The sequence below is a fragment of the Eurytemora carolleeae genome, unplaced genomic scaffold (assembly GCF_000591075.1).
Source record: "Eurytemora carolleeae unplaced genomic scaffold, Eaff_2.0 scaffold729, whole genome shotgun sequence".
Taxonomy (NCBI): Eukaryota; Metazoa; Arthropoda; class Copepoda; order Calanoida; family Temoridae; genus Eurytemora; species Eurytemora carolleeae.
The window spans coordinates 4,558-5,209 of NW_019396626.1; positions in this window are offsets into that span (position 1 = coordinate 4,558).

Sequence of the window (652 nt, forward strand, 5' to 3'; positions counted from 1 at the left end):
TATACTCCACATCCGACCTACTCGCACGTGTTTTTACAGCTGCAAAATTGACTTGTGTCCTAGCTGTGGCGCTCGACCCCACTAAACTGTCCAAGCCGCAGCGCTCGGTCCAGACTGTCTTAACCTATCCCTTAAATAATACAAATATAAACATCTGGCGNGGCCCCCCCCTCGTACGCCCCTGAGTAGGGGAGATGTTGAGTGTAAACGATGTTTTATTACTCCAAAGAAGTGCATTCTCAACTGCAGACCGAAATGTAACGGACCTACCGAGTTTTCTAATTTTAGGCGTTTCTCCCATTATTTTAACAATGCGGAGTCGATTATGGTTAAGGTTTCGACAGCTGATAAAGCCCCGGAAGAAATTATGGTACTTCATGCATATGTCTTCCTTTAATACCTAAATCTAGAAAGAATCAAACCATATAGTGAATCTCCATTCCCCATCAATTAAGGATCATAGTATATCCATTCTGTCTCTATAGTCTCTATCTCCCACCTTCTATCTGTATTCTCTCCAATCAATTCTAACTCGACATTATAGACTGCATATAAGTATATAAATATATTCCGAGGAAAAGAATAGGCGTTTGGACTTAGTACCTGATTGCCCGTTTTCACCAGTGTGCGTAATATTTATGCACCCCGTGAA